At 41.5% G+C, this 17,905-nt stretch overlaps 6 non-coding genes across 6 annotated transcripts; all 6 read right to left on the minus strand.

The window, feature by feature from the left end:
* Positions 1 to 142: 142 nt before the first annotated feature.
* Positions 143 to 228, minus strand: TRNAY-GUA (transfer RNA tyrosine (anticodon GUA)). Its single transcript is given in 2 exon segments — positions 143 to 178; positions 192 to 228. It is a non-coding gene; the product is annotated as a tRNA-Tyr (tRNA).
* A 559-nt stretch (positions 229 to 787) lies between these two features.
* Positions 788 to 873, minus strand: TRNAY-GUA (transfer RNA tyrosine (anticodon GUA)). Its single transcript is given in 2 exon segments — positions 788 to 823; positions 837 to 873. It is a non-coding gene; the product is annotated as a tRNA-Tyr (tRNA).
* A 7,658-nt stretch (positions 874 to 8,531) lies between these two features.
* TRNAY-GUA (transfer RNA tyrosine (anticodon GUA)) lies at positions 8,532 to 8,617 on the minus strand. The gene is given in 2 exon segments: positions 8,532 to 8,567; positions 8,581 to 8,617. It is a non-coding gene; the product is annotated as a tRNA-Tyr (tRNA).
* A 2,498-nt stretch (positions 8,618 to 11,115) lies between these two features.
* On the minus strand, positions 11,116 to 11,201 carry TRNAY-GUA (transfer RNA tyrosine (anticodon GUA)). The gene is given in 2 exon segments: positions 11,116 to 11,151; positions 11,165 to 11,201. It is a non-coding gene; the product is annotated as a tRNA-Tyr (tRNA).
* Positions 11,202 to 12,406: 1,205 nt separating this feature from the next.
* TRNAY-GUA (transfer RNA tyrosine (anticodon GUA)) lies at positions 12,407 to 12,492 on the minus strand. Its single transcript is given in 2 exon segments — positions 12,407 to 12,442; positions 12,456 to 12,492. It is a non-coding gene; the product is annotated as a tRNA-Tyr (tRNA).
* A 5,079-nt stretch (positions 12,493 to 17,571) lies between these two features.
* TRNAY-GUA (transfer RNA tyrosine (anticodon GUA)) lies at positions 17,572 to 17,657 on the minus strand. Its single transcript is given in 2 exon segments — positions 17,572 to 17,607; positions 17,621 to 17,657. It is a non-coding gene; the product is annotated as a tRNA-Tyr (tRNA).
* Between the last annotated feature and the right edge of the window lie 248 nt (positions 17,658 to 17,905).

Raw genomic sequence — 17,905 nt, forward strand, 5'->3', positions numbered from 1 at the left:
GAAAAATAACGTGGCCACAGCCTCAAAGCAAAAGGCATCTATTTTCAGTGATGAAATATAATATAATTATAAATTGTCTGTTATTTTACTTTCCAAGTATTTTACTTTCCAAGTATTCAATAAAATGTGCATTTGGCAAGAGTCCTTCGAGCCGGATTTGAACCAGCGACCTAAGGATGCCTGTTTTCCCACTACAGTCCTCCGCTCTACCAACTGAGCTATCGAAGGCTTGGCAAATCAACTCTAGCAAACTCAATACGAGCATCCACTTCAACCGTCAACTTGTAAACATCCCTTGCAATTTGTGCAAAATACTACAAATTTGGCTTGTGAGGTTCCCGAATTGAGTAAAAGCACATCAGTTCCCAATTAAAAAAATGACCCCCTCCGCAGTCTCCCGCATGTTACTGACCACCATACTAAGGGGCAAAAGTTGAAAGGCGGCGCCTCACAGGCCATCTCCTCAGAGTATTCATCAGTGTTCCGCCTTGACAATATTTTAATATCTTGGATGGTGTATAGTGTTCTCCCATTTCCCTTGAGAAATCAAGATTGTCAAGGGGATTCTGCTGTTTTGTCAGTTTATAGCAAGAGATGGGGATCCAAAACACCTCACAGGAACCCAACGAACATTGGTGTCGGACAGAAAAATAACGTGGCCACAGCCTCAAAGCAAAAGGCATCTATTTTCAGTGATGAAATATGATATGATTATAAATTGTCTGTTATTTTACTTTCCAAGTATTTAACTTTCCAAGTATTCAATAAAATGTGCATTTGGCAAAAGTCCTTCGAGCCGGATTTGAACCAGCGACCTAAGGATGCCTGTTTTAACACTACAGTCCTCCGCTCTACCAACTGAGCTATCGAAGGCTTGGCTAATCACTCTCTAGCAAACTCAATACGAGCTTCCACTTCAACCGTCGACTTGTAAACATCTCTTGCAATTCGTGCAAAATACTACAAATTTGGCTTGTGAGGTTCCCGAATTGAGTAAAAGCACATCAGTTCCCAATTAAAAAAATGACCCCCTCTGCAGTCTCCCGCATGTTACTGACCACCATACTAAGGAGGAAAAGTTGAAAGGCGGCGCCTCACAGGCCATCTCCTCAGAGTATTCATCAGTGTTCCGCCTTGACAATATTTTAATATCTTGGATGGTGTATAGTGTTCTCCCATTTCCCTTGAGAAATCAAGATTGTCAAGGGGATTCTGCTGTTTTGTCAGTTTATAGCAAGAGATGGGGATCCAAAACACCTCACAGGAAACCAACGAAGATTGGTGTCGGACAGAAAAATAACGTGGCCACAGCCTCAAAGCAAAAGGCATCTATTTTCAGTGATGAAATATGATATGATTATAAATTGTCTGTTATTTTACTTTCCAAGTATTTTACTTTCCAAGTATTCAATAAAATGTGCATTTGGCAAAAGTCCTTCGAGCCGGATTTGAACGAGCGACCTAAGGATGCCTGTTTTACCACTACAGCCCTCCGCTCTACCAACTGAGCTATCGAAGGCTTGGCAAATTGTTCTCTAGCAAGCTCAATACGAGCTTCCACTTCAACCGTCGACATGCAAACATCTCTTGCAATTCGTGCAAAATACTACAAATTTGGCTTGTGAGGTTCCCGAATTGAGTAAAAGCACATCAGTTGACAATTAAAAAAATAACCCACTCTGCAGTCTCCCGCATGTTACTGACCACCATACTAAGGGGGAAAAGTTGAAAGGCGGCGCCTCACAGGCCATCTCCTCAGAGTATTCAGCCGTGTTGGGCCTTGACAATATTTTAATATCTTGGATGGTGTATAGTGTTCTCTCATTTCCCTTGAGAAATCAAGATTGTCAAGGGGATTCTGCTGTTTTGCCAGTTCATAGCAAGAGATGGGGATCCAAAACACCTGACAGGAAACCAACGAAGATTGGTGTCGGACAGAAAAATAACGTGGCCACAGCCTCAAAGCAAAAGGCATCTATTTTCAGTGATGAAATATAATATAATTATAAATTGTCTGTTATTTTACTTTCCAAGTATTTTACTTTCCAAGTATTCAATAAAATGTGCATTTGGCAAAAGTCCTTTGAGCCGGATTTGAACCAGCGACCTAAGGATGCCTGTTTTACCACTACAGTCCTCCGCTCTACCAACTGAGCTATCGAAGGCTTGGCAAATTGTTCTCTAGCAAATTCAATACGAGCTTCCACTTCAACCGTCGACTTGTAAACATCTCTTGAAATTCGTGCAAAATACTACAAATTTGGCTTGTGACGTTCCCGAATTGAGTAAAAGCACATCAGTTCCCAATTAAAAAAATGACCCCCTCCGCAGTCTCCCTCATGTTAATGACCACCATACTAAGGGGGAAAAGTTGAAAGGCGGCGCCTCACAGGCCATCTCCTCAGAGTATTCAGCCGTGTTGGGCCTTGACAATATTTTAATATCTTGGATGGTGTATAGTGTTCTCTCATTTCCCTTGAGAAATCAAGATTGTCAAGGGGATTGTGCTGTTTTGCCAGCTCATAGCAAGAGATGGGGATCCAAAACACCTGACAGGAAACCAATGAAGATTCGTGTTGGACAGAAAAATAACGTGGCCACAGCCTCAAAGCAAAAGGCATCTATTTTCAGTGATGAAATATAATATAATTATAAATTGTCTGTTATTTTACTTTCCAAGTATTTTACTTTCCAAGTATTCAATAAAATGTGCTTTTGGCAAGAGTCCTTCGAGCTGGATTTGAACCAGCGACCTAATGATGCCTGTTTTACCACTACAGTCCTCCGCTCTACCAACTGAGCTATCTAAGGCTTGGCAAATCAACTCTAGCAAACTCAATACGAGCATCCACTTTAACCGTCGACTTGTAAACATCTCTTGCAATTTGTGCAAAATACTACAAATATGGCTTGTGAGGTTCCCGAATTGAGTAAAAGCACATCAGTTCCCAATTAAAAAAATGACCCCCTCCGCAGTCTCCCGCATGTTACTGACCACCATACTAAGGGGGCAAAGTTGAAAGGCGGCACCTCACAGGCCATCTCCTCAGAGTATTCAGCCGCGTTGGGCCTTGACAATATTTTAATATCTTGGATGGTGTATAGTGTTCTCTCATTTCCCTTGAGAAATCAAGATTGTCAAGGGGATTCTGCTGTTTTGCCAGTTCATAGCAAGAGATGGGGATCCAAAACACCTCACAGGAAACCAATGAAGATTCGTGTTGGACAGAAAAATAAGGTGGTCACAGCCTCAAAGCAAAAGGCATCTATTTTCAGTGATGAAATATAATATAATTATAAATTGTCTGTTATTTTACTTTCCAAGTATTTTACTTTCCAAGTATTCAATAAAATGTGTATTTGGCAAAAGTCCTTCGAGCCGGATTTGAACCAGCGACCTAAGGATGCCTGTTTTACCACTACAGTCCGCTCTACCAACTGAGCTATCGAAGGCTTGGCAAATCAGTCTCTAGCAAGCTCAATACGAGCTTCCACTTCAACCTTCAACATTCAAACATCTCTTGCAATTCGTGCAAAATACTACAAATTTGGCTTGTGAGGTTCCCGAATTGAGTAAAAGCACATCAGTTCACAATTAAAAAAATGACCCCCTCCGCAGTCTCCCGCATGTTACTGACCACCATACAAAGGAGGAAAAGTTGAAAGGCGGCGCCTCACAGGCCATCTCCTCAGAGTATTCATCAGTGTTCGGCCTTGACAATATTTTAATATCTTGGATGGTGTATAGTGTTCTCCCATTTCCCTTGAGAAATCAAGATTGTCAAGGGGATTCTGCTGTTTTGTCAATTCATAGCAAGAGATGGGGATCCAAAATACCTCACAGGAAACCAACGAAGATTGGTGTCGGACAGAAAAATAACGTGGCCACAGCCTCAAAGCAAAAGGCATCTATTTTCAGTGATGAAATATAATATAATTATAAATTGTCTGTTATTTTACTTTCCAAGTATTTTACTTTCCAAGTATTCAATAAAATGTGCACTTGGCAAAAGTCCTTCGAGCCGGATTTGAACCAGCGACCTAAGGATGCCTGTTTTACCACTACAGTCCTCCGCTCTACCAACTGAGCTAACGAAGGCTTGGCAAATTGTTCTCTAGCAAACTCAATACGAGCTTCCACTTCAACCGTCGACTTGTAAACACCTCTTGCAATTTGTGCAAAATACTACAAATTTGGCTTGTGACGTTCCCGAATTGAGTAAAAGCACATCAGTTCCCAATTAAAAAAATGACCCCCTCTGCAGTCTCCCGCATGTTACTGACCACCATACTAAGGGGGTAAAGTTGAAAGGCGGCGCCTCACAGGCCATCTCCTCAGAGTATTCAGCCGTGTTGGGCATTGACAATATTTTAATATCTTGGATGGTGTATACTGTTCTCTCATTTCCCTTGAGAAATCAAGATTGTCAAGGGGATTCTGCTGTTTTGCCAGTTCATAGCAAGAGATGGGGATCCGTAACACCTCACAGGAAACCAATGAAGATTAGTGTTGGACAGAAACATAACGTGGCCACAGCCTCAAAGCAAAAGGCATCTATTTTCAGTGATGAAATATAATATAATTATAAATTGTCTGTTATGTTATTTTCCAAGTATTTTACTTTCCAAGTATTCAATAAAATTTGCATTTGGCAAAAGTCCTTTGAGCCGGATTTGAACCAGTGACCTAAGGATGCCTGTTTTACCACTACAGTCCTCCCCTCTACCAACTGAGCTATCGAAGGCTTGGCAAACTGTTCTCTAGCAAGCTCAATTCGAACTTTCACTTCAACCGTCGACATGCAAACATCTCTTGCAATTCGTGCAAAATACTACAAATTTGACTTGTGAGGTTCCCGAATTGAGTAAAAGCACATCAGTTCCCAATTAAAAAAATGACCGCCTCCGCAGTCTCCCGCATGTTACTGACCACCATACTAAGGAGGAAAAGTTGAAAGGCGGCGCCTCACAGGCCATCTCCTCAGAGTATTCATCAGTGTTCGGCCTTGACAATATTTTAATATCTTGGATGGTGTATGGTGTTCTCCCATTTCCCTTGAGAAATCAAGATTGTCAAGGGGATTCTGCTGTTTTGTCAGTTCATAGCAAGAGATGGGGATCCAAAACACCTCACAGGAAACCAACGAAGATTGGTGTCGGACAGAAAAATAACGTGGCCACAGCCTCAAAGCAAAAGGCATCTATTTTCAGTGATGAAATATAATATAATTATAAATTGTCTGTTATTTTACTTTCCAAGTATTTTACTTTCCAAGTATTCACTAAAATTTGCATTTGGCAAAAGTCCTTCGAGCCAGATTTGAACCAGCGACCTAAGGATGCCTGTTTTACCACTACAGTCCTCCGCTCTACCAACTGAGCTATCGAAGGCTTGGCAAATCATTCTCTAGCAAACTCAATACGAGCTTCCACTTCAACCGCCGACTTGTAAACATCGCTTGCAATTCGTGCAAAATACTACAAATTTGGCTTGTGAGGTTCCCGAATTGAGTAAAAGCACATCAGTTCCCAATTAAAAAAATGACCCCCTCCGCAGTCTCCCGCATGTTAATGACCACCATACTAAGGGGGAAAAGTTGAAAGGCGGCGCCTCACAGGCCATCTCCTCAGAGTATTCAGCCGTGTTGGGCCTTGACAATATTTTAATATCTTGGATGGTGTATAGTGTTCTCTCATTTCCCTTGAGAAATCAAGATTGTCAAGGGGATTCTGCTGTTTTGCCAGTTCATAGCAAGAGATGGGGATCCAAAACACCTGACAGGAAACCAATGAAGATTCGTGTTGGACAGAAAAATAACGTGGCCATAGCCTCAAAGCAAAAGGCATCTATTTTCAGTGATGAAATATAATATAATTATAAATTGTCTGTTATTTTACTTTCCAAGTATTTTACTTTCCAAGTATTCAATAAAATGTGCATTTGGCAAGAGTCCTTCGACCCGTATTTGAACCAGCGACCTAAGGATGCCTGTTTTCCCACTACAGTCCTCCGCTCTACCAACTGAGCTATCGAAGGCTTGGCTAATCATTCTCTAGCAAACTCAATACGAGCTTCCACTTCAACCGTCGACTTGTAAACATCTCTTGCAATTCGTGCAAAATACTACAAATTTGGCTTGTGAGGTTCCCGAATTGAGTAAAAGCACATCAGTTCCCAATTAAAAAAATGACCCCCTCCGCTTTCTCCCGCATGTTACTGACCACGATACTAAGGGGGAAAAGTTGAAAGGCGGCGCCTCACAGGCCATCTCCTCAGAGTATTCAGCCGTGTTGGGCCTTGACAATATTTTAATATCTTGGATGGTGTATAGTGTTCTCTCATTTCCCTTGAGAAATCAAGATTGTCAAGGGGATTCTGCTGTTTTGCCAGTTCATAGCAAGAGATGGGGATCCAAAACACCTGACAGGAAACCAACGAAGATTGGTGTCGGACAGAAAAATAACGTGGCCACAGCCTCAAAGCAAAAGGCATCTATTTTCAGTGATGAAATATAATATAATTATAAATTGTCTGTTATTTTACTTTCCAAGTATTTTACTTTCCAAGTATTCAATAAAATGTGCATTTGGCAAAAGTCCTTTGAGGCGGATTTGAACCAGCGACCTAAGGATGCCTGTTTTACCACTACAGTCCTCCGCTCTACCAACTGAGCTATCGAAGGCTTGGCAAATTGTTCTCTAGCAAACTCAATACGAGCTTCCACTTCAACCGTCGACTTGTAAACATCTCTTGAAATTCGTGCAAAATACTACAAATTTGGCTTGTGACGTTCCCGAATTGAGTAAAAGCACATCAGTTCCCAATTAAAAAAATGACCCCCTCCGCAGTCTCCCTCATGTTAATGACCACCATACTAAGGGGGAAAAGTTGAAAGGCGGCGCCTCACAGGCCATCTCCTCAGAGTATTCAGCCGTGTTGGGCCTTGACAATATTTTAATATCTTGGATGGTGTATAGTGTTCTCTCATTTCCCTTGAGAAATCAAGATTGTCAAGGGGATTGTGCTGTTTTGCCAGTTCATAGCAAGAGATGGGGATCCAAAACACCTGACAGGAAACCAATGAAGATTCGTGTTGGACAGAAAAATAATGTGGCCACAGCCTCAAAGCAAAAGGCATCTATTTTCAGTGATGAAATATAATATAATTATAAATTGTCTGTTATTTTACTTTCCAAGTATTTCACTTTCCAAGTATTCAATAAAATGTGCATTTGGCAAGAGTCCTTCGAGCTGGATTTGAACCAGCGACCTAATGATGCCTGTTTTACCACTACAGTCCTCCGCTCTACCAACTGAGCTATCTAAGGCTTGGCAAATCAACTCTAGCAAACTCAATACGAGCATCCACTTTAACCGTCGACTTGTAAACATCTCTTGCAATTTGTGCAAAATACTACAAATATGGCTTGTGAGGTTCCCGAATTGAGTAAAAGCACATCAGTTCCCAATTAAAAAAATGACCCCCTCCGCAGTCTCCCGCATGTTACTGACCACCATACTAAGGGGGAAAAGTTGAAAGGCGGCACCTCACAGGCCATCTCCTCAGAGTATTCAGCCGCGTTGGGCCTTGACAATATTTTAATATCTTGGATGGTGTATAGTGTTCTCTCATTTCCCTTGAGAAATCAAGATTGTCAAGGGGATTCTGCTGTTTTGCCAGTTCATAGCAAGAGATGGGGATCCAAAACACCTCACAGGAAACCAATGAAGATTCGTGTTGGACAGAAAAATAAGGTGGTCACAGCCTCAAAGCAAAAGGCATCTATTTTCAGTGATGAAATATAATATAATTATAAATTGTCTGTTATTTTACTTTCCAAGTATTTTACTTTCCAAGTATTCAATAAAATGTGTATTTGGCAAAAGTCCTTCGAGCCGGATTTGAACCAGCGACCTAAGGATGCCTGTTTTACCACTACAGTCCGCTCTACCAACTGAGCTATCGAAGGCTTGGCAAATCAGTCTCTAGCAAGCTCAATACGAGCTTCCACTTCAACCTTCAACATTCAAATATCTCTTGCAATTCGTGCAAAATACTACAAATTTGGCTTGTGAGGTTCCCGAATTGAGTAAAAGCACATCAGTTCACAATTAAAAAAATGACCCCCTCCGCAGTCTCCCGCATGTTACTGACCACCATACAAAGGAGGAAAAGTTGAAAGGCGGCGCCTCACAGGCCATCTCCTCAGAGTATTCATCAGTGTTCGGCCTTGACAATATTTTAATATCTTGGATGGTGTATAGTGTTCTCCCATTTCCCTTGAGAAATCAAGATTGTCAAGGGGATTCTGCTGTTTTGTCAGTTCATAGCAAGAGATGGGGATCCAAAATACCTCACAGGAAACCAACGAAGATTGGTGTCGGACAGAAAAATAACGTGGCCACAGCCTCAAAGCAAAAGGCATCTATTTTCAGTGATGAAATATAATATAATTATAAATTGTCTGTTATTTTACTTTCCAAGTATTTTACTTTCCAAGTATTCAATAAAATGTGCATTTGGCAAAAGTCCTTCGAGCCGGATTTGAACCAGCGACCTAAGGATGCCTGTTTTACCACTACAGTCCTCCGCTCTACCAACTGAGCTATCGAAGGCTTGGCAAATTGTTCTCTAGCAAACTCAATACGAGCTTCCACTTCAACCGTCGACTTGTAAACATCTCTTGCAATTCGTGCAAAATACTACAAATTTGGCTTGTGACGTTCCCGAATTGAGTAAAAGCACATCAGTTCCCAATTAAAAAAATGACCCCCTCTGCAGTCTCCCGCATGTTACTGACCACCATACTAAGGGGGAAAAGTTGAAAGGCGGCGCCTCACAGGCCATCTCCTCAGAGTATTCAGCAGTGTTGGGCCTTGACAGTATTTTAATACCTTGGATGGTGTATAGTGTTCTCTCATTTTCCTTGAGAAATCAAGATTGTCAAGGAGATTCTACTGTTTTGCCAGTTCATAGCAAGAGATGGGGATCCAAAACACCTCACAGGAAACCAATGAAGATTCGTGTTGGACAGAAAAATAACGTGGCCAAGGCCTCAAAGCAAAAGGCATCTATTTTCAGTGAGGAAATATGATATAATTATAAATTGTCTGTTATTTTATTTTCCAAGTATTTTACTTTCCAAGTATTCAATGAAATTTGCATTTGGCAAAAGTCCTTCGAGCCGGATTTGAACCAGCGACCTAAGGATGCCTGTTTTACCACTACAGTCCTCCCCTCTACCAACTGAGCTATCGAAGGCTTGGCTAATCATTCTCTAGCAAACTCAATACGAGCTTCCACTTCAACCTTCAACATTCAAACATCTCTTGCAATTCGTGCAAAATACTACAAATTTGGCTTGTGAGGTTCCCGAATTGAGTAAAAGCACATCAGTTCACAATTAAAAAAATGACCCCCTCCGCAGTCTCCCGCATGTTACTGACCACCATACAAAGTAGGAAAAGTTGAAAGGCGGCGCCTCACAGGCCATCTCCTCAGAGTATTCATCAGTGTTCGGCCTTGACAATATTTTAATATCTTGGATGGTGTATACTGTTCTCTCATTTCCCTTGAGAAATCAAGATTGTCAAGGGGATTCTGCTGTTTTGCCAGTTCATAGCAAGAGATGGGGATCCGTAACACCTCACAGGAAACCAATGAAGATTGGTGTTGGACAGAAACATAACGTGGCCACAGCCTCAAAGCAAAAGGCATCTATTTTCAGTGATGAAATATAATATAATTATAAATTGTCTGTTATGTTATTTTCCAAGTATTTTACTTTCCAAGTATTCAATAAAATTTGCATTTGGCAAAAGTCCTTTGAGCCGGATTTGAACCAGTGACCTAAGGATGCCTGTTTTACCACTACAGTCCTCCCCTCTACCAACTGAGCTATCGAAGGCTTGGCAAACCGTTCTCTAGCAAGCTCAATTCGAACTTTCACTTCAACCGTCGACATGCAAACATCTCTTGCAATTCGTGCAAAATACTACAAATTTGACTTGTGAGGTTCCCGAATTGAGTAAAAGCACATCAGTTCCCAATTAAAAAAATGACCGCCTCCGCAGTCTCCCGCATGTTACTGACCACCATACTAAGGAGGAAAAGTTGAAAGGCGGCGCCTCACAGGCCATCTCCTCAGAGTATTCATCAGTGTTCGGCCTTGACAATATTTTAATATCTTGGATGGTGTATGGTGTTCTCCCATTTCCCTTGAGAAATCAAGATTGTCAAGGGGATTCTGCTGTTTTGTCAGTTCATAGCAAGAGATGGGGATCCAAAACACCTCACAGGAAACCAACGAAGATTGGTGTCGGACAGAAAAATAACGTGGCCACAGCCTCAAAGCAAAAGGCATCTATTTTCAGTGATGAAATATAATATAATTATAAATTGTCTGTTATTTTACTTTCCAAGTATTTTACTTTCCAAGTATTCACTAAAATTTGCATTTGGCAAAAGTCCTTCGAGCCAGATTTGAACCAGCGACCTAAGGATGCCTGTTTTACCACTACAGTCCTCCGCTCTACCAACTGAGCTATCGAAGGCTTGGCAAATCATTTTCTAGCAAACTCAATACGAGCTTCCACTTCAACCGTCGACTTGTAAACATCGCTTGCAATTCGTGCAAAATACTACAAATTTGGCTTGTGAGGTTCCCGAATTGAGTAAAAGCACATCAGTTCCCAATTAAAAAAATGACCCCCTCCGCAGTCTCCCGCATGTTAATGACCACCATACTAAGGGGGAAAAGTTGAAAGGCGGCGCCTCACAGGCCATCTCCTCAGAGTATTCAGCCGTGTTGGGCCTTGACAATATTTTAATATCTTGGATGGTGTATAGTGTTCTCTCATTTCCCTTGAGAAATCAAGATTGTCAAGGGGATTCTGCTGTTTTGCCAGTTCATAGCAAGAGATGGGGATCCAAAACACCTGACAGGAAACCAATGAAGATTCGTGTTGGACAGAAAAATAACGTGGCCACAGCCTCAAAGCAAAAGGCATCTATTTTCAGTGATGAAATATAATATAATTATAAATTGTCTGTTATTTTACTTTCCAAGTATTTTACTTTCCAAGTATTCAATAAAATGTGCATTTGGCAAGAGTCCTTCGAGCCGGATTTGAACCAGCGACCTAAGGATGCCTGTTTTCCCACTACAGTCCTCCGCTCTACCAACTGAGCTATCGAAGGCTTGGCAAATCAACTCTAGCAAACTCAATACGAGCATCCACTTCAACCGTCGACTTGTAAACATCCCTTGCAATTTGTGCAAAATACTACAAATTTGGCTTGTGAGGTTCCCGAATTGAGTAAAAGCACATCAGTTCCCAATTAAAAAAATGACCCCCTCCGCAGTCTCCCGCATGTTACTGACCACCATGCTAAGGGGCAAAAGTTGAAAGGCGGCGCCTCACAGGCCATCTCCTCAGAGTATTCATCAGTGTTCCGCCTTGACAATATTTTAATATCTTGGATGGTATATAGTGTTCTCCCATTTCCCTTGAGAAATCAAGATTGTCAAGGGGATTCTGCTGTTTTGTCAGTTTATAGCAAGAGATGGGGATCCAAAACACCTCACAGGAAACCAACGAAGATTGGTGTCGGACAGAAAAATAACGTGGCCACAGCTTCAAAGCAAAAGGCATCTATTTTCAGTGATGAAATATGATATGATTATAAATTGTCTGTTATTTTACTTTCCAAGTATTTAACTTTCCAAGTATTCAATAAAATGTGCATTTGGCAAAAGTCCTTCGAGCCGGATTTGAACCAGTGACCTAAGGATGCCTGTTTTACCACTACAGTCCTCCGCTCTACCAACTGAGCTATCGAAGGCTTGGCAAATCATTCTCTAGCAAACTCAATACGAGCTTCCACTTCAACCGTCGACTTGTAAACATCGCTTGCAATTCGTGCAAAATACTACAAATTTGGCTTGTGAGGTTCCCGAATTGAGCAAAAGCACATCAGTTCCCAATTAAAAAAATGACCCCCTCCGCAGTCTCCCGCATGTTAATGACCACCATACTAAGGGGGAAAAGTTGAAAGGCGGCGCCTCACAGGCCATCTCCTCAGAGTATTCAGCCGTGTTGGGCCTTGACAATATTTTAATATCTTGAATGGTGTATAGTGTTCTCTCATTTCCCTTGAGAAATCAAGATTGTCAAGGGGATTCTGCTGTTTTGCCAGTTCATAGCAAGAGATGGGGATCCAAAACACCTGACAGGAAACCAATGAAGATTCGTGTTGGACAGAAAAATAACGTGGCCACAGCCTCAAAGCAAAAGGCATCTATTTTCAGTGATGAAATATAATATAATTATAAATTGTCTGTTATTTTACTTTCCAAGTATTTTACTTTCCAAGTATTCAATAAAATGTGCATTTGGCAAGAGTCCTTCGAGCCGGATTTGAACCAGCGACCTAAGGATGCCTGTTTTCTCACTACAGTCCTCCGCTCTACCAACTGAGCTATCGAAGGCTTGGCAAATCAACTCTAGCAAACTCAATACGAGCATCCACTTCAACCGTCAACTTGTAAACATCCCTTGCAATTTGTGCAAAATACTACAAATTTGGCTTGTGAGGTTCCCGAATTGAGTAAAAGCACATCAGTTCCCAATTAAAAAAATGACCCCCTCCGCAGTCTCCCGCATGTTACTGACCACCATACTAAGGGGCAAAAGTTGAAAGGCGGCGCCTCACAGGCCATCTCCTCAGAGTATTCATCAGTGTTCCGCCTTGACAATATTTTAATATCTTGGATGGTGTATAGTGTTCTCCCATTTCCCTTGAGAAATCAAGATTGTCAAGGGGATTCTGCTGTTTTGTCAGTTTATAGCAAGAGATGGGGATCCAAAACACCTCACAGGAACCCAACGAAGATTGGTGTCGGACAGAAAAATAACGTGGCCACAGCCTCAAAGCAAAAGGCATCTGTTTTCAGTGATGAAATATGATATGATTATAAATTGTCTGTTATTTTACTTTCCAAGTATTTAACTTTCCAAGTATTCAATAAAATGTGCATTTGGCAAAAGTCCTTCGAGCCGGATTTGAACCAGCGACCTAAGGATGCCTGTTTTAACACTACAGTTCTCCGCTCTACCAACTGAGCTATCGAAGGCTTGGCTAATCACTCTCTAGCAAACTCAATACGAGCTTCCACTTCAACCGTCGACTTGTAAACATCTCTTGCAATTCGTGCAAAATACTACAAATTTGGCTTGTGAGGTTCCCGAATTGAGTAAAAGCACATCAGTTCCCAATTAAAAAAATGACCCCCTCCGCAGTCTCCCGCATGTTACTGACCACGATACTAAGGGGGAAAAGTTGAAAGGCGGCGCCTCACAGGCCATCTCCTCAGAGTATTCAGCCGTGTTGGGCCTTGACAATATTTTAATATCTTGGATGGTGTATAGTGTTCTCTCATTTCCCTTGAGAAATCAAGATTGTCAAGGGGATTCTGCTGTTTTGCCAGTTCATAGCAAGAGATGGGGATCCAAAACACCTGACAGGAAACCAACGAAGATTGGTGTCGGAACGAAAAATAACGTGGCCACAGCCTCAAAGCAAAAGGCATCTATTTTCAGTGATGAAATATAATATAATTATAAATTGTCTGTTATTTTACTTTCCAAGTATTTTACTTTCCAAGTATTCAATAAAATGTGCATTTGGCATAAGTCCTTTGAGCCGGATTTGAACCAGCGACCTAAGGATGCCTGTTTTACCACTACAGTCCTCCGCTCTACCAACTGAGCTATCGAAGGCTTGGCAAATTGTTCTCTAGCAAACTCAATACGAGCTTCCACTTCAACCGTCGACTTGTAAACATCTCTTGAAATTCGTGCAAAATACTACAAATTTGGCTTGTGACGTTCCCGAATTGAGTAAAAGCACATCAGTTCCCAATTAAAAAAATGACCCCCTCCGCAGTCTCCCTCATGTTAATGACCACCATACTAAGGGGGAAAAGTTGAAAGGCGGCGCCTCACAGGCCATCTCCTCAGAGTATTCAGCCGTGTTGGGCCTTGACAATATTTTAATATCTTGGATGGTGTATAGTGTTCTCTCATTTCCCTTGAGAAATCAAGATTGTCAAGGGGATTGTGCTGTTTTGCCAGTTCATAGCAAGAGATGGGGATCCAAAACACCTGACAGGAAACCAATGAAGATTCGTGTTGGACAGAAAAATAACGTGGCCACAGCCTCAAAGCAAAAGGCATCTATTTTCAGTGATGAAATATAATATAATTATAAATTGTCTGTTATTTTACTTTCCAAGTATTTTACTTTCCAAGTATTCAATAAAATGTGCATTTGGCAAGAGTCCTTCGAGCTGGATTTGAACCAGCGACCTAATGATGCCTGTTTTACCACTACAGTCCTCCGCTCTACCAACTGAGCTATCTAAGGCTTGGCAAATCAACTCTAGCAAACTCAATACGAGCATCCACTTTAACCGTCGACTTGTAAACATCTCTTGCAATTTGTGCAAAATACTACAAATTTGGCTTGTGAGGTTCCCGAATTGAGTAAAAGCACATCAGTTCCCAATTAAAAAAATGACCCCCTCCGCAGTCTCCCGCATCTTACTGACCACGATACTAAGGGGGAAAAGTTGAAAGGCGGCGCCTCACAGGCCATCTCCTCAGAGTATTCAGCCGTGTTGGGCCTTGACAATATTTTAATATCTTGGATGGTGTATAGTGTTCTCTCATTTCCGTTGAGAAATCAAGATTGTCAAGGGGATTCTGCTGTTTTGCCAGTTCATAGCAAGAGATGGGGATCCAAAACACCTGACAGGAAACCAACGAAGATTGGTGTCGGACAGAAAAATAACGTGGCCACAGCCTCAAAGCAAAAGGCATCTATTTTCAGTGATGAAATATAATATAATTATAAATTGTCTGTTATTTTACTTTCCAAGTATTTTACTTTCCAAGTATTCAATAAAATGTGCATTTGGCAAAAGTCCTTTGAGCCGGATTTGAACCAGCGACCTAAGGATGCCTGTTTTACCACTACAGTCCTCCGCTCTACCAACTGAGCTATCGAAGGCTTGGCAAATTGTTCTCTAGCAAACTCAATACGAGCTTCCACTTCAACCGTCGACTTGTAAACATCTCTTGAAATTCGTGCAAAATACTACAAATTTGGCTTGTGACGTTCCCGAATTGAGTAAAAGCACATCAGTTCCCAATTAAAAAAATGACCCCCTCCGCAGTCTCCCTCATGTTAATGACCACCATACTAAGGGGGAAAAGTTGAAAGGCGGCGCCTCACAGGCCATCTCCTCAGAGTATTCAGCCGTGTTGGGCCTTGACAATATTTTAATATCTTGGATGGTGTATAGTGTTCTCTCATTTCCCTTGAGAAATCAAGATTGTCAAGGGGATTGTGCTGTTTTGCCAGTTCATAGCAAGAGATGGGGATCCAAAACACCTGACAGGAAACCAATGAAGATTCGTTTTGGACAGAAAAATAACGTGGCCACAGCCTCAAAGCAAAAGGCATCTATTTTCAGTGATGAAATATAATATAATTATAAATTGTCTGTTATTTTACTTTCCAAGTATTTTACTTTCCAAGTATTCAATAAAATGTGCATTTGGCAAGAGTCCTTCGAGCTGGATTTGAACCAGTGACCTAATGATGCCTGTTTTACCACTACAGTCCTCCGCTCTACCAACTGAGCTATCTAAGGCTTGGCAAATTAACTCTAGCAAACTCAATACGAGCATCCACTTTAACCGTCGACTTGTAAACATCTCTTGCAATTTGTGCAAAATACTACAAATATGGCTTGTGAGGTTCCCGAATTGAGTAAAAGCACATCAGTTCCCAATTAAAAAAATGACCCCCTCCGCAGTCTCCCGCATGTTACTGACCACCATACTAAGGGGGAAAAGTTGAAAGGCGGCACCTAACAGGCCATCTCCTCAGAGTATTCAGCCGCGTTGGGCCTTGACAATATTTTAATATCTTGGATGGTGTATAGTGTTCTCTCATTTCCCTTGAGAAATCAAGATTGTCAAGGGGATTCTGCTGTTTTGCCAGTTCATAGCAAGAGATGGGGATCCAAAACACCTCACAGGAAACCAATGAAGATTCGTGTTGGACAGAAAAATAAGGTGGTCACAGCCTCAAAGCAAAAGGCATCTATTTTCAGTGATGAAATATAATATAATTATAAATTGTCTGTTATTTTACTTTCCAAGTATTTTACTTTCCAAGTATTCAATAAAATGTGCATTTGGCATAAGTCCTTTGAGCCGGATTTGAACCAGCGACCTAAGGATGCCTGTTTTACCACTACAGTCCTCCGCTCTACCAACTGAGCTATCGAAGGCTTGGCAAATTGTTCTCTAGCAAACTCAATACGAGCTTCCACTTCAACCGTCGACTTGTAAACATCTCTTGAAATTCGTGCAAAATACTACAAATTTGGCTTGTGACGTTCCCGAATTGAGTAAAAGCACATCAGTTCCCAATTAAAAAAATGACCCCCTCCGCAGTCTCCATCATGTTAATGACCACCATACTAAGGGGGAAAAGTTGAAAGGCGGCGCCTCAGAGGCCATCTCCTCAGAGTATTCAGCCGTGTTGGGCCTTGACAATATTTTAATATCTTGGATGGTGTATAGTGTTCTCTCATTTCCCTTGAGAAATCAAGATTGTCAAGGGGATTCTGCTGTTTTGCCAGTTCATAGCAAGAGATGGGGATCCAAAACACCTGACAGGAAACCAACGAAGATTGGTGTCGGAACGAAAAATAACGTGGCCACAGCCTCAAAGCAAAAGGCATCTATTTTCAGTGATGAAATATAATATAATTATAAATTGTCTGTTATTTTACTTTCCAAGTATTTTACTTTCCAAGTATTCAATAAAATGTGCATTTGGCATAAGTCCTTTGAGCCGGATTTGAACCAGCGACCTAAGGATGCCTGTTTTACCACTACAGCCCTCCGCTCTACCAACTGAGCTATCAAAGGCTTGGCAAATTGTTCTCTAGCAAGCTCAATACGAGCTTCCACTTCAGCTGTCGACATGCAAACATCTCTTGCAATTCGTGCAAAATACTACAAATTTGGCTTGTGAGGTTCCCGAATTGAGTAAAAGCACATCAGTTGACAATTAAAAAAATAACCCACTCTGCAGTCTCCCGCATGTTACTGACCACCATACTAAGGGGGAAAAGTTGAAAGGCGGCGCCTCACAGGCCATCTCCTCAGAGTATTCCGCAGTGTTGGGCCTTGACAATATTTTAATACCTTGGATGGTGTATAGTGTTCTCTCATTTTCCTTGAGAAATCAAGATTGTCAAGGAGATTCTGCTGTTTTGCCAGTTCATAGCAAGAGATGGGGATCCAAAACACCTCGCAGGAAACCAATGAAGATTCGTGTTGGACAGAAAAATAACGTGGCCAGAGCCTCAAAGCAAAAGGCATCTATTTTCAGTGAGGAAATATAATATAATTATAAATTGTCTGTTATTTTATTTTCCAAGTATTTTACTTTCCAAGTATTCAATAAAATTTGCATTTGTCAAAAGTCCTTCGAGCCGGATTTGAACCAGCGACCTAAGGATGCCTGTTTTACCACTACAGTCCTCCGCTCTACCAACTGAGCTATCGAAGGCTTGGCAAACCTTTCTCTAGCAAGCTCAATTCGAACTTTCACTTCAACCGTCGACATGCAAACATCTCTTGCAATTCGTGCAAAATACTACAAATTTGACTTGTGAGGTTCCCGAATTGAGTAAAAGCACATCAGGTCCCAATTAAAAAAATGACCCCCTCCGCAGTCTCCCGCATGTTACTGACCACCATGCTAAGGGGCAAAAGTTGAAAGGCGGCGCCTCACAGGCCATCTCCTCAGAGTATTCA

The sequence above is a fragment of the Ambystoma mexicanum genome, chromosome 1p (assembly GCF_040938575.1).
Source record: "Ambystoma mexicanum isolate Mex_15411 chromosome 1p, UKY_AmexF1_1, whole genome shotgun sequence".
Taxonomy (NCBI): Eukaryota; Metazoa; Chordata; class Amphibia; order Caudata; family Ambystomatidae; genus Ambystoma; species Ambystoma mexicanum.